Raw genomic sequence first — 16,521 nt, 5'->3', positions numbered from 1 at the left:
GATGTAAAGTCTCTCTATAAATATTAATATTTGTTTCTGATTGGAAATTATATTCATCAATGGATAAAATTATTTTCATCAATTTAGAAAGAATTGATATATTTATAATATTGAGAGTTCCAAATCATGAACATCATATATATCTCCATTTATATCAGACATCTTTCAATTCCCTCAATAATATTTTTAGTTTTTGATGTAGATGTCTTACATAATTTAATTGAATTTTTCTTCAATATTTCATGTTTTGATTTTATTTAAGTTTTTTCATTTTCTATCTGTTGTTTATTTTTTACTACTTTAGAAATGCAATTAATTTTTGTATATTTACATTATATCTAGGTGGTATGTAAAAAAAAGTCTCATCTACATGTATAAAAAAGCCATTTGCAAAAATGTTGGCTCAATTTCTTGCTTTGTAAACTAATCTTTTTATTCTTGATTCATTATATATAGCTAGGATTCTGGTAATATTTTCTGTGAGGAGTGATTGCATGCATCCATGTCCTATTCTTTATCTTTAGAGAAAAATTCTGATTAATTCAGCATTAATTATGATATATGTTACAGTTTTTTAAAAGACATTCTTTATCAGATAAGAAAGTTTACTTTCTATTTCTTGTTTGCTAAGAAAAAGAAATGTTTTATTTTAATTGCATTTCAAAAACACTGACTGAATGATAATAAAAAATATTGTTTTGAGGGAGTAAGACATAAGTGTGCTTTACAAAATTTCTTATATTTTAGTGATACATTCCAAAACATATAGAGATGAAATGATGTGATTCTATGAATTTGCTTTGAAATAGTGTAGAAGAGGGAAGCAGATGGGTTGTGGCTGAGGCAGATTGCCTGTAGGTTCATGTTGATTGGGGTTCATTTTACTGTTCTATTTTTTAATATGTTGAAAATCTATAATAAAGAAAGTAAAATTGAAAAAAGTATTTTGAAATGAAATTTTTAACACCTGGTTAATCAAAATAAATGCGCTAAGTTTAATTCAGTGTGCCTCGATTCTTTCATTCACTTTTATCAGTAGCAGCTGATATTCGCAGTTTTATTTCCTATACCAATCTAACCCCACTAGAAATAAAACTGTTGGTTAGCCCTAAATTTGACTTAGCCCTTTTTATATAGAAACTGAACATGCCATTGACTATTAGCTCATAATATATGTGAGGTAAGAAAAACTAAACCTGTAATAACTATGGCAGGAACCAATTAAAGTGGACCTGTGTGTGTGGGTGTGTGTGTGCGTCTGTGTGAGAGAGGCAGAATGAATGTGAGTTCATGATAGTATAATTCATTTAGGCTTAATAGGTTATACTTTCAAAGCTTTATTTTCTTTATTCATAAAAAATTCTAAAATCTTCATTAAATTATAAAGATTAAATGAGACACTATTCCAGAAGTTTTATTATCATTTTTGGCACATGACATATGCCCAATAAAATTGGTCTTTAATTTACTACTGAGAAAATTCTAAACTTCATTTCAAGTCAAGCCACAAAAAAAAAAAAAAAAAAGAGTTTCTCTTTTGGTGAATATGAAGAAACCCTAGCCACCTGTAGCTTTCTTCAGTATGGGAACTGTAAAGTTCGAGAACAGACAGTGGGATTTGCTACATTAAAGTGGGTCTTTTCAGGACAGGTGTCAGAAGCACAATTTAGTTATGTTGCAAAATGAGTCTCAGTTTGAACTATAAAGGATTTGGGAGGATCCAGGGAATTGAACTAAAAAATTTAGACTACTTTTTTTCTTTTATGCCATTGGTCCAAATTTCAAACCTGATTAGGAGTAGAGTTGGAGAAGAAACAAGACCTTCATATTAACTTTTCTGTCACTGTCCCCAATTACTTACCAAACCACAAAAGTGGTGTGGGTACATAGATTTTTAGAAAATCAAAATATCCTCTTCAAGCTTATATAAATATATTTGGAAATATATTCATGTTCAATATAACTAGTCCTTTTATCTATATGCTTGGAAATTCACTGATTTGCTTAACTTTACTTCAAGTTAAAATTTTAATTTACCCAAGACCTAAACTGGGTATAGCATTATGATAAAGTGTTTGAGAATAATCACATTTTAGAGATGTCGATTTAGAGTCACTTAGTCCAAGCATCTGTAATTATAAGTGAGGAAATTGGCTCAGAGAGTTTGTTTTTTGTGCAAGGTTGCACATAAAATCATTAAAAAAGAAAACTCGCTACTATTTTAAAATTATAGTTGAAAAATTCAGAGGTGGATTTGGCCTTCGAAATTGCCTTATTATCCCTTCTAATTCTGTGAGTAAAAGAACTAAGGTCCAGAGGTTATAGGAGACCTGGAATCTGGAATCGTGTTTCTGACCACCAGTCTATTCTTCTCTCTTTATGCTGTGTGGCCACTACTTTTTCAGAGCTGTGACACAATATTTTTAGTTGGGAAATATAATTTATATGGCATAGCATGTGACATAACTGTAATTATACCCACATTTGTTTTATCAGTATTATTTTTTTTAGAGAATGAAAAGTATTTTATGCAGATATTTCAACTGAAAAACTACATTGGTTCTATTTTATTTGCTTGCCAGGTGTAGTCTCCTTTCTAGTCAACCTCTTTTTATTTCTGTTCTTCACCTTACTTTTCCTTTTAAAAATTCTCCTTTATATGGTTACCATGGAAATAGCTTTCTTCCCCTTCAATTTTCTCAGTAATTTGAAGCTATTTATTTTATGAGATATATACTGGAATCTTTATTTTTTCAGGGAGACCCGTTAAGTGTTAATACTGAATTTATATTTTTCTGATTCCATTTCATGCATTTTCCTCACACTAAAATCTAACCACACCCAAATAATCCTGATTTTAGCTGTATGTTAGTCATTACACACAATCTTCGATAGATGTCACTATACACCATGTATTAAAACAAGCAAACTTAAATGTAATAAAAGTGAGTCTGGAGCCTCTGGGCAAAGGGGCGAAGGTTCCGTGGCAAAATGCCTATTTTATATCAGTCATCAGTGGCATTAAACATTGTATCTCTTAGTGATTTGTGATACAGTTACTTGTTGGAAAATTAGTCCTTTTCAGATCACTGTTTTACCTTGAGCAAATTAGTAATGTTTTAGCACCTCGGTTTCATCATTTGTAAAGTGAGGGTGAAGGACAAGATTGTCTCTAGTGTCTCTTTGAAACTTCAAACCAAGAATTTTAAATAGTATTATTGCTATTGTTGTTTAATGTAAGGAAATCATGGTAATTGAAGCAATCATCCTCCATTTGTTTAAATCCCCCAAACAACTGGTTCTTACTCCCTTTGAAGTACTGATTTACAGGATTTGCGAATACTGAGGGGATGTGTCATTGGTTGAGCTATATCAGGAACTACCAAGGCACTGAAACAAAGAGGCAGATTAAAGAAAATTCAAAAGCACGGCAAAAGTTTAGGACAATCTTGCAATGAAATGTTAATCCATAGCCTCAGCATACACTAAAGCAAAACCACAGAACTACTTTGCTTACTTCTGGCTCTGTCACTTGCTAAGTGCGTCAACTTTTTGTGCCTCTTTTTTCTCTCTAAAATGCTAATAAATGCTATCTGTCTCACAGAATTGTCATGATGATCTACTTATGTAAGGATATAGAATAGAGCTGTGTGATCAACCTTAACCATCACCATTATCTAAAGTAAATATTGCCAATGTTACTGCTAGTTTATTCACCATTTACTTGCTTATCTGAATATGAGGTGGTCATTTTTTTAGTCATCTTAGATATTCAGTTGCAGGGATCTCATTTTGCCTTGGTCTGTTTTTGTTTTTGAGTCATAAACTCTAGCAAATAAGACTTTAAAAATTATTATGGAAGCATATTCAAGAAAACTGTGGTTGATTAGATTAATCCTGTCTTATTTTTTTCTCTCTTTCTTTTGGTAGACTTTCCTGACTTTTATTTTATGCAGCTAGTATTAATTCATTTTAATCTCGTTCAATTGCCAAAACCCATGGCTATAGTACTATGCCAAATTAATCCAAATATTTGCCTAGACACACATTTCTTCACGGCGATGGGCATTGTGGCATTCTCTGTTCCCCTGAGATTACTATAAAGTGATACCGACTCTAGTTTTCCTTCTTTCTCCCCTCTCTTTTCTCCTCTCTTCCCTTTTGTTTTCTCTATCAAAGGTTATCACTACATTTTAGTCAAAGGCATTGGCATGATCGGTCCACCTCATCAGAGGACAAATCGAGTGGTTGCTTCTGTTTAATTTCTGGAGTTATGCCAAAACAATGATCTCTGTCTACACCCAAGTAAATCTTCTTTCCGTCTCCTGATGAAATTCCAGGATTAGAAATCCATTTTTCTGTGTAAATCAATAACCTCTCTAGGCAATCTCTTTCAAAATGAAGATACTCAAGGGAGTGTTCATCATTAAGCTCTTAATACCTCTCTGTGAAGGATTTTCATCAGCCCTTTCCCACTGTGAAAGGACAGCTTGACCCTGCAAGCCAGGCTTGGGTTGTGTGGGGCTGTACAGACACCTAGACTGAAAAAAGAAAAGGAGGATTCAACCTCAGAAAGGGAGAGGAGTGACAGATTTACATACAGTTCACATGTTTCTAAAGCAGCCTTCATAGGAGCACTTTTAAGTCCATGGAATATACCTTTTCTAATTGAAGTGCCCTTGAGGTACAAAATATAGAACAGAAGAGATAAGGAGTGAGTACACTTTGCCCCACCAACTACCCCAGTAGTTACCTCAAGACAAATAAATCCTGACAATAAAAGTTGTTGATAATTGAGGTACTGGGAACAGATATAAAGGCAGATTCAGTAGGCGAGTGGTGAGGCATATAATGGTGCCACAGTGGAATGGTGACTGGGTGGACAAAGAAAAATCCACACTCCTGGAGCCAAGTCTCACAAATCAGAACAGATAGGAGTCACTAAATAGAGGAAAGTTCTAGCCATGTATATGTGGACATAATTTTTAGAAACCAACAGCAGAGCAGGTGCTACACAAAGAACAGAAGCTACTCAGAATGCCAACTGCCCACACAGTGAAAAAAAACACTTTTAAAAAATAGCAACAACTGTCTATTCCTATCTCTATGACTGTATTTCTTTCCTGCATGCTACAAAACTAACCTTGTTCTTAAATTTTCGCAAAAAAAAAAAAAAGGTAGAAATTCTAGCTTCATAGTTTTCTAAGAGACAGCAGATCTATTTATTTTCTGTTTGCTTCTGTTCCAAAGAACCAAAAGTGTTTACTCGGGCACAAACTACAGGGCAATGGGGCACTCTGCCTTCCCTTTGATCTGCACCAACCATGCAAATCAGTGTTCTCTCAATTATCCAGGACCTGAAGCCACGCCAAGCCAACCGAAGTTTGAAGACTGTACATCTGCCCTTTTTTCTATTGTGTTCTTGGCTGTTTTCTTGAGAACTTTCAAAGGAGGCTTTATTTGCTGTATACAGATACCTCTTCTTTTGCTGATGCAGCACAGAGAAATAAAACTGAGCTAAATTAGAAAGCAGCAATGCATCTTTGATTTCTGTCTGGTGAAAATTTTCTCAACTAATATATTACTTTTTTTTCACATTTGTTCTAAGTTAAAATTTTTAAGCCCTTCTTTAGGATATAACGATGTAAAGCAAACAAGTTAAAATCTTACCTGCAAGAGTAACTGTGCTCAGACTCTGCAGAATCACTATTAAGGACTCATCTAGAAGTTGTAGGCATTATTTCCAGATCTGCAGTCCATTTCTGATTATTTTTAAGAGGAATTTCTGAAAAAGACATTACCATTATCTAAGGTTTTAGCACCAAGTGTGAGCCCAGGTTTTCCTCTCTCTTGTATATAGACAAGTACTTCATATTGATGCAGAACAGAGCAAATTCTCCAAGTGGCAGGGTGGTGAGGGTGGGGTGGTGGTTGTGGAGGGGCTCAAGCCCTGCACTGAGAGAGAAAAGAGTTATTTGCTGAGTGTAAGAAAGATTTCAAATGCCTGGCCAAAGTTGTCAAAGGAAAGTTTATTAGGGAAGGGGTAATGCTCCATAGACAAAACGTGGTCTCTCAGAGGCAGAGAGTAAGAGAGCCTAAGAGACTCAGAGGGACAGAGATAGTAGAGAGAGATGGGGACAGTGAGAGAGACAGAGTAAAGGCACTGAGAAGGACCAGAGAAAGAAACAAAAAGGGATCCTGAGTGTTCAGGGAAATCAGTTTATTTATCATTCTTTAGTTTCTACGAATTACAGTTTAGAGACTTTGTTAACCCATTTTCCTTTGATATGAGCATATAGCAAGAAAGGACAACAGTATGTAGTGAGGAAAGGTAAGACTATGTAGCGTCAAAGGTCTGCTGGCAGTTCCTAGTCTTTGATCCATAGGGTCCCCATGATTTTAACCACAGGGAATGAATGATTTTACTTTGTGTAGGGTGCCGCTCATAGCCTTTATTCTCCCTTCACACTGTGGGGAAATGGTTTAGGTTTTTTTTTTTTTTTTTTTTTTGTATCTTCCCTAGATTAATATTATGGATATAATCTCGTTCCATTTACCTTCAGTAACGTCCAGGAGGTCAGGCCTGTGGGCCAAAAAAACACCCTGTTTAAGCAGTGAAGTTAGAGTATACCAGTCTGTCTCGTCAAAGAATAACAGAACTGAAGGGAAATTCTGAGACTATGTCCTATAAGTTTTTTAAAATACTATTCAAGCACAAATAATGCAATAGTTCTAAGTCATGTTTAAACATATATTCCTTAATTCTGACTCTGAAAGAGTACAAAAACATTTTAAATTAAAGTTACTCTCACTTTTCTGCTAGGATGTGTAAAATCTGAGCAACAGAGTCATTGACTAGAGAAGTTCTTAGATCATCTTGTCCTCCTTTGAGTCTCTTTTTAAAAAAAGTTAAGGGGAAGTAAGTGCATTTTCACCTACTCGCTAAACCTACTCATGTGGCTTAAAATAAATTTTTTTTTTTTTTTTTTTACTTTTGTCTCTGGAAATTTTTACAAAGGCTCATTCAAACAGAAAGAAAATAGATAGGATGGTTGAATATCACCAGCTAGGTTGCCATGCCTTACATGCTGTGTTTCTCAACTCTCCGAGGTTGGCAGGGCAGGATAGGTACGATATTATGTTTTCCTGTTTACAGCTGAAGATAAAACTGAGGTTCAAGATGATGCGATGGCACAAGGATGTATATATATATATAGAGCTTGTGACTGGCACAGCCAGACTTGAATGCTGGTATAGGTCTCTCAAGTTTCTGGTGAGTATGTAAATGCTGTTTCCTTTACAAAGTGCGAGTATTCCTCTAGAGAAAGCTATCCCACATTGAGCTGTTCTCTATAACTAAGCTGCTATCTTGCAACTGTTTTGACAGTATCATGATTTTATGCTCTGGCTGGGAAACCAAAATTATCTATTTTATATACATAATGTAGAAGAGAGAGTACCGGGGGATTATAGTATTTCTGAATAGTGACACAGGGCCTGCCATGACCTCTCAGTGAACTTGAGCCTGTGCAGCAGATTGGGGAGCCTCAGAGTAGTCATGTGACCACATTGCCATCTGCAGTTCTGGACCGGTCATCTGGCCAGTGCTGACCTTTTGGAACATGATCCAGTGAAATCCAAACCTGAGAGCGGCTGGCAGGCAAAATCTGCTCCTCAATGTCAGTTTCACTGCTGAGTCGTTTAATTGTCCACTACAACTTGTAAAGGGCCCATTAGGCTCAGGTCATGAACCTCCCATTTACCAATAATGGATAATCAAATCCTATTTGATTGGAAATGTTTTTGTCTTAATTATATTTCCTTCATAAGTATAAATACCTAACACTTTGGTAACATAAACTTTACTAGAATGGCATTCTTTTATAAGACTGACTTTAAGAGACTAACACCTATTTTGAAGCTGTTCCATCAAGAGAATATAATTTTATTAAAATTATATCCCAAAACCACATAAATGTGATACACATTGTAGTGGTGTTCCAGTATATTAATATAGTGGATTTTAATAATTTACTCTCTGGCACTTCTTAAAAGGCAAAGCTTAACGTATTTCTTGCAGGGAATAGATTTTCTTCCATCTCATACACTCTAAAAGTTTATTAGACATTTACGTAGTGATTATTCATTCATTCATTTATTCACTCACCAAAAATTTATTGAGCATTTGCCACGTGCTATACTGTGCTATATACCAGTACAACAAAGACGAAAAAGACCATGTTCACAAAATGCTTGCAATTTAGCTGAGATAAAAGACATGTAAAGATATAATTATAAAAAGAGTCTGGAAAATAAATGGCCGCTTATGCATATGGAATCACAGAGTATGTGATGCTGATACCTTCAAGTGTAAAAAGTGAAGAAAAACTTAGAACATGTTGAATTTGAGCTGCTAATGAAAACTCAGGAGAAAATGACTAGAAGGCAAATAAATCTCAGGAGTAAAGTTAAGCTAGTATTATACATGTTAGAAGAAGCTTTGTATAAGCAACATGTCGAAGCCATCGACATTTATGACAAAAAGAAAGGAACAAGTACAAGGAGAGACCACTGAGGGGAACCTCCATTTATGGTATACAATTAAAAAATAGAAACATAAAATGAAAACCCTAACAGTACATTATCATTGCCACTAAAAGATGAAAGAGTTTGAAATGTAGTAAAATAATAGTGAAGTAATCATCACATTGTAATAGCTAACCATAACAACATTAACCAAAAAACATTTCAGTTGGGAAAAAAACCATTGGTCTTGATTTGAAGTTGAATAGTGTTCAAAGTTTTGTCTAATCCTAATTTCCTTTGGATCCAGAGGCAGTAATTTATTTAATCCAGATCTCAGTTTCTTTAAATCTAAAATAAAGATAGGATGAAAAAGTCCTGAATACCTCTGGATGAAGTATCTGTGTATGAGAAAATTGGAATTTCTTGAAATAAGCCACAATATAAACTTAAGCTGTACTATTGTTCTAAGTGGTCCATACCTATTTATAAAACTAAGAAGTTATAAAGTCTTCATCTAAATAGCCAGCAGTTATTTAATTATATGAGAATCAATTATGTGTGTGTACACGTGTGTGGGTATATGTGTATATAATGTTCTTTAAAAACATGTGCCACATAACTCTAAGGTAATTCCCCAAAGAGACATATAGCCTGTTTTGTCACAAGATATTATGTTATTAATAATACACAGATGAAAGAAAATTGTCCAGTTAATGTAGTTAGCTAGAGATGCAAATTGAGAGTCAAGATTCATTGGTTCTATTTTGAGCTTTGCCACTAACTGAGCTTTCAGAAGTTATATATTCTTCAAAATAATATTGATTTCCTGCAAGTGCACAGGATTTTAAAACTAAATAATTTGAAAGTTATTTGAGCTCTTCTGAAGTAGCAGCATTAATAATTTTTTAATTAGCAAAGGATCCTGCAAATTTTTAAAAGTATATGTCAGGTGTATCCTATTATGTACCCACAATGCAGAAAAAGGTTTTGAAATGTTTACATTTAGATAGAGACATTTTAAAAGACAAATTTACTAAATGAGTCATGAATTAAAATATCATAAACAATCTCATTTGTAAAAAGGACTAGAATCTGAGTTAGATATTTAAACAACAGTTCTAGTAAAGGATAATAAAGAAATAGGTAATGAGTACATTTTAAAATAAATACACAAGTTAACTATAAACTTGTGTAAAATGCCAAACTAATGTTATTTTAATTTTGAGACAAATCACAGTCTCAGATGATGTATGTCTTTTAAAAGTTAATCAGTATATACAGTCTACAAATCTTTAATAACTGAAAAATTATCTATGAAGGCTACCAATTAGTCTTGTGTGAGTGGGCTCAGGCTCCAAGATTTTTTATTTTACTTCTGTTTGCTGGAGTTTCTTTCAAGTTGTCAGGAAGAGCCTAGTTTTTTTTTTTTTTTTAATACCTTTCATTTTTCTGCAAGTAGTCATTTTGAAAATTTAAACATGATAATATTCCATGGGACATGACATGATTCAGTTAATGTTTTAACTGTGTAATGATCCACAACCTAATACCAATAAGAGATTAAGATAGAAAAGATGGTTATTACTAGGAAAAAAAATTATACTGTGAGGTATGGGTAGCCAAAGAACATCATCTCTCACTTAAAATTAGTTACATTAGAGTCCCTTAAAATTGTTTCAGAGGAAATGGAAGATAATTCATGCTGTGATTTATATTAGGAGATATTACCAACAACAATGATATATCAAGTTTAAAATTACATATTTTATATAACATACGCATTATATATAATTATCTAATTATATACAATGCATGTGTATTAAATAGTGCTTAGAATTTCTTAAGCCATTATTGTCTCTCCTTAATTTATGTCTTTCATTCTTTTTTATTATTTTTCTTTATATTTTATAGATGATTTAGTTTTCACAAATTGATAATAATGAACCATTTTACTTTCAGAATCATAGCTCCTGTGGGAAAAGAAACAACATTTTAATAAAAGGCAGCATTCAGAGCAGGGCCTGTCCACTCTCACCACCTCCCTTCCCTCTATCATCTCTCCTGTTCTCTCTTCTCTACTTAATGTTCTACACCTTCATTTCCAATTCTCTCTCTCAGTATTGTTAGAGTGTTAGAATCTGTTGAAGGAATTTGGTGATAAAAGGGTGATATGAACAAACATTCGTCTACAAGACTATTATTGCAGCAGCATTAAACTACTGCTATTAGCAAAAAAAAATTGGATATAACCTGTATCCATCTACTGAGGATGAGTTAAACAGTACTACAGTCACATTGTGGAATACTATTCAGTTTTATAGGAAGCTTTTATAATACTGAATGTAAAGTAAAGACCAGTGTATATACCATGCTACCCTTTATATATTAAAGGGGTTAAACTACTAATTCATATTAACATTTTCTTGCATTTTCATAAACTAAGATAAGAAATAAATTAATAAAATGATAATTTATCAGAGTATATGTTTGTCAAATGGATAAATGATTAAATAAATCGAAAGACTCCAAAGCTGCTTAGCTATTCTGACAAATTAAAATAGCTTCTTTAATTTCCCTAGTTATTGCCACTATACTCTGAATCTTTACTTCTTTAACACTCGGTGGACCAAGTTCTCATTCGAATGTATAATTCACTCAGAATCTTACCTTGTTCTGAAGCATCTTTGTTCCTATGCTTTATTTTTATTCTTTAAATAGCTTCTAAGCTATTCTAGAGTAATAGATGATCTCTTGTGTTTATTTTTGTTCTTTTTCCATCATCTCATATAAAGCCATGATCATAGTTAACATTCAATAAATCATCAACCTCTATAAATTCTATTAATGTGTCATATATGTGATGCTTATTATAGGACATAAAATTTAGATATCTTTTATACTCATTCAAATTAATCGAGTCATATCATTTTACAATGATATGAGTCCTAGTGATATGTCATATATTCAGAAACAGTGGCTTTTGGATGCATTCCAGGTTACAATAAATCCACAAGTTCCTTCAGATGACCAATTTGAAGATGTGGAGATGATTGATAATTCTTTGGTGTGCCTCATTCTCATACTGCTATTATGGATCTTCTCTCAGAGAGATAGGCTTTTATTTTCCTTCCTTTCTTTTCACAGGAATTGAAGTGTTTCTTGATTACCTGAAATTATCATTATGACCAAAAACAAACAAATGGAAAACAAATAAAATACACATCAGATCTCTTGACAAATACCTTTGGCCAATTGTTAATATGCCTTTCTAGCATAAGGCATAGTATTTATTTTATGAAGTTTCTGAGTTTCTATTTAAAGTCTTTTGCCTTGCCACCTCCCTCAATGTTTTTTTCTCAAGTTGCCTTAAGAGCCAGACTCATGAAAAAAAATTCATAGTAAGGCTTTTTTTCCCTACCTTTTTCTTGAGAACGTTCATTTTTATTTATTTATTTTTTAAATTCTGACTCTTGCTTTAGAATGAGAAGAGATGTCCACAGTATTTGCTTCTAATCAGGGTGATGTTAAGCAAGTAAAAGGCAATCAAATATGAATAAATATTAAGGGTTCAACTTTTAAATTTGCATGTGAATGTTAATTGTATATCAGATAATTAGTCATTCACAAAAAATTGTTGTTGGAAGTATTATCTTTCTCCATTTATTTAAGGTAAAGCACTAACAGATATTACTATGTGAAGATGAATAATGCTTTTAATAATATTTGTTAAATAAATGGAGGTGAAAAAATTTAGGAGTGTGAAAATAGTATATTTGCAGATATTTGAACAGTAAAGTTCCAAAACGCTTTATGGAAGAGAGAAGATTTTAACAAATGTTATAATAATTTGGTAATTATTATAACAATTTGTTATATATAATAATTTGTTAATTATGATAACAGAAAATAAGGAATGGTCATTTTATATAGAGTTTTTCTAAGTTTACCTGGCTGGTTAAGTGCATTAGACTGAAAAATGCAGTGGAAATGAAAAAGAGAGAGAAGCGTGATATACAGATAAAAATTGGATCAAAAATAGAGGATACAAACTTGAAGCCACAAATGTGTTTCATTTAGCTCACATTGAATTAGTTTCAACTCCAACAAATTGAAGATTTCACCTAAGAATCTATTTTCATCTTTTTACAAAGCACAGGGCCACCCTAGAAACCTTGCCTTCCTGGCAGCTAATTAAAGGCTATCTTCTTTACTTGGTGTGTTGTGTGTTCTCTAGAGCTCCTCTTAATTACTACTTCGCCGATTTATTTTTTTTCATTTTGTTTACTTGTGTGGGCCCTATAGACACTTGAGTTTACAAGTCCTGGTTTAATGAACTTAATCTTTCATCAACTAGGTGATACCAGCATCCCTTTCTGTCTGAATCTATGCGGTTTCTGATTTGGGATAGTAAGTAGTACCTAAATCAAGATAACCACCATTATCATCAGGAGAGCATGTTAAAATGTGAATTCCAATCCTCTATCTTCAGTAGGTTTAGTGGAAAGCATGAGAGACATACATTTAATAAGTGTCTGGATAATTCTCATGAATTTATTCTCTAACAGACTTTGGAAATTACTGAATGGGGTGAAGCAGCAAATATATTTAGTCAATTCTTACGTGTCAGAAACTGAGTCTAAGCTGTTTATAATTTATTCACAAATGTGACTGTAATAGCTTTGGCTTCCTGCCCGTGGTCCTGGGAATCTTTAGTTATCCCATTGGGTACTCTGGTAATGAATGTTACCAGAATGGATGTTATATGAATACTGAATATAAATTTAAAGAAGCTTTATTATCATTTTAAAAAATGCCTATCTTCTATGCACCAAAAGCCAAATATCAGACAATATGTCATTGTAATTCATCATCATTGTCTATTAAGTCCCTCTCATTAAGAATTTTCAAGGTGGAAGATGTCTAGGCCAAGTCTTTCAGGTGGAAAAATTGAGACTTAAGGAATTAAAGAAACTACTTCAGCGTCACACAAATCAGTGGTGCTAGGGTTAGTCTAAAACTCCAATCTTCAGGTCTTTTAATCTTTGCTCCACTGCAATGATTCACACCAGGAAAAAAGAACAGATTATTACGTATATTCTAGGAGACCAGGTCATTTAGGAGGCTTGAGTTCAGAGTTACAGTGATATGGATTATAGGTTCTATTAATGCATTCTTCCACTTTTTATTTATTTTAGGCGTAAGAAGAACTCAGGTCTGCAATTCAGCCTACTTTTACTAACTGAAAATATGAGTTTAAGACATATTCATATTAGAGAATAAGATAAAATTATATAACAAATATTAATTTTTTCAATAAGGAATAAAGCAAATATTTACAATGATTAGGACTAATGTACAAGAGTAAAGGCAACTATTTTGCTGAAGTAGAGATACATTTAGAAGTTACAATTGGTAGATTAATGTAACATACCCTCTGAGCCACCAGATGTCACTATTATAGGCATTTATAGCACTTTATATTAATATTATTAGAAATTTTAGCTTTAGACAATATTAACAATTTTGAGTTTATGATCATTATGTGTATTTTATAAAACATTTTGTACTTTTATAAAACATATTCCATTATTGCTTTTTTATAATTGTTAACATATATTTAAAAAATTAAATCAAGATGTAAGAAAGATTGTCAGCCTGCAAATATGGAACTAGATAGAAACATTTGAGAAAGATAAAAATTATTGTGAAAGTCCAGACCATCCTCAAAATATGAGTTCTAAAAATGATGTCTTTGTTCAGAATTAGAAATCTAATGCAATTAATTCAATTAATTTTTTTAAAAGTAACTACTATTTGCAGGAGTTTAAATAGATACCAGAATAAGTAAATATAAATTGGACATGAAAGCACTTGTTAAGGACCTTAAAATTGATCAGAGTTATAAAAGCTAAGGTGAAATTAAAAATACGTGGAAATGAAACAGGAAAAGAATGTGTCATTTAAGTTGGAGATTTAAAAATTAGAGGCTTTTTAGAGGAATAAAGGAAGGAAGAAAAAAAACAAATAGACATGGCTGTGCAAGTAAATGGCATATTTAGATAGGCAATTGTGTGACTGAAGAGTAGGTAATATAAAGGTAATATTTATTCAGAGTCTACTATGCTCTAGGTACTATACCAACCACTTGCTAAGAAATAACCCCATTAATTTTTAGAACAACAATATAAGACATGGTAGTCATTTAGGGATAGTAAATGAATATTTTTAAAGTTCTTTAACTTCTGGGCACTTAGTGAGATTTCTATTTATAATCTCCTGGTACTGAGTAGGGTCATATGATCAGTTATGGCCAAGAATTTGTGAGCAGATGTATAGTTGTTACCTGTGAGTTGAGTTTTTAATCTGTGTGAGACTCCAAGCTCTTTTTCCTCTGTCAAAGCAACCAGAAATACATATGGTCACTGCTTCATCAAACTGGCTCCTACAGCAAGGAGGAAAGCAACATGCAGCAGAGGCTACAGCTGACTCCTGATCAACTTATAACTTGAGCAAGAAATCTCTTCTGTGGGTTTAATCCCTTGAGATTTGGGGGTTGTTTGTTGTAGTAGCATAATATAGCCTATCTGGATTGGTACAAGATATGTATTATGAAAGGTTTATATAACTTACCTAATGTTACACAGTTGGTGAGTAGATGAGCCAAGATTAACACCCAGGAAGTCTGAAGAGATGTAAGTCTGCAAACCTTCCTACTGCACAATATTGAATCTAAAATACCTAAGCCTTAATCCTGTTTATTCTAAATGACTCATAATTCTGATCATATACTTTCTTCTTTTGTTTCCCATGTTAAATTAGTTCATTATATTCCCTTCACCAAGAACAGACACAGAAAAAAAATCCAAAAGTAAGCAAAAAACTAGAAAATATATTTTAGGATATCTGTGTTTTTCTTTACTCAGAAGTAAAGTTCATACCTCTAATGAATTGGCAAAATGTGGTAGGCACATTCAATTAATATTATGTAGCAGTTAAAAACAATGAACTAAAAACAAAAATGGGTACTAGAAACATATTAAATGCATTTAGGAAATAGAATGAGTTACATAAGAATATCATTCATGCTAAAATATATGCATATAACACAATACAAAATTTGTAAGAACACGATATAATAAAAACCTACATATTCAATGGTTGTCCATTCAGGGAGTGGGGAGTCTGATTATGAAACAGAGATGAAAAGAAATTTTTAAAAAATAGGTGAATCAGCAACAACCAATTCACCAAGATAAGAGACATGTATAACCAGGATGATACTGTTTTCTGAGTTGATAATATAAATAGCTCAAATTTAATAACAGATGCAAAACCCCAACTTTATATGAGCTAGAGTACTAGCCCTCTGACTTCGAGTTTTATTTTCAGACAATAATCATTTTGGAATAATTTCACAGGAGCGTACATTTGAAAAGTGCAAAATATCTACAAGGACCAAGAGTCGTGGATGTACAGAATGAAAGGTGAAAAATTGTGGCAAATGCAAATTATCCATTCAATTGTATAAACTGGTTCAGACCTTAGTTGTCTATTGACAGATCAGACCCTCTTATATCATAAAGATTTCCACGTAAACCCTTAATTATTCCATGCATAGACATATCTTTTTCTTCTGCCTTAGTGCATCATTTATGTCCATAATTTGTCTTTCTTTAGATGTTAATTATTTGTAGGCTATGTAGAAGCTTTGTAGGAGTCTTGGCAAACTTAACCACCAGGGAATTAAAGTTCCAGTCAGATGCCTCTCAATGGCATTCGGGAGCTTTTGATCCAAGGTGATATGATCCAAGGTATATCTCAAGTTCTTTGTGTGTAGCCAGACCTAGAGATTTGAGAAGCTGGTACCTGCTTATATTTATCCATATGGAAGGTTACCATATGGATAACCCTCCTGTGAGTTAAAGAGAAGAATGGATAAGAGCTTAGGGGTAACCCACAGGGGACCGGAGTCCAACATAGAGAAGAGGGAAGAAA

This window comes from Rousettus aegyptiacus, unplaced genomic scaffold, assembly GCF_014176215.1.
Source record: "Rousettus aegyptiacus isolate mRouAeg1 unplaced genomic scaffold, mRouAeg1.p scaffold_m13_p_2, whole genome shotgun sequence".
NCBI classification, from domain to species: Eukaryota; Metazoa; Chordata; class Mammalia; order Chiroptera; family Pteropodidae; genus Rousettus; species Rousettus aegyptiacus.
Note: the sequence above shows the minus strand (reverse complement) of the source record.